Below are 435 nucleotides of genomic sequence, written 5' to 3' on the forward strand. Positions count from 1 at the left end.
TGTTAGATAAGTCCTGAAAAACCACATCCAAAGAGCAGCTATTGAGTCGTTGGAGACTAGTTCTAGGGGGAAAAAACCCAACCCTAGTATGTGGCCGTAATGATGAAATGATTGTTTACAGAATCCATTCCACTGTTCAATGGGGAATATTTGGGAATTGTAAATAAAAATTTCAGCTGCAAAATCTCATCCAATGGTAAATGTATCATTAATGTCACTTACATTCATAAGACTATATCCATTTCTGATTCTGACAGAACCAAAGAATTTGATTGCTAAAACCAATTGCATGTGCTTCACTTATAGTAGGAAATCTTGAACCTAGAAAAGACTGATCTTTAGGAATTGGATCCTTGCAGACCAAGGTCTGTAGCATTAGCAAAGGAAGCAGGATTTGGGGACAGAACAAGAGGCTTGAACTTTGGGCAGAATTAT

Source organism: Macrotis lagotis, chromosome X, assembly GCF_037893015.1.
Source record: "Macrotis lagotis isolate mMagLag1 chromosome X, bilby.v1.9.chrom.fasta, whole genome shotgun sequence".
NCBI classification, from domain to species: domain Eukaryota; kingdom Metazoa; phylum Chordata; class Mammalia; order Peramelemorphia; family Peramelidae; genus Macrotis; species Macrotis lagotis.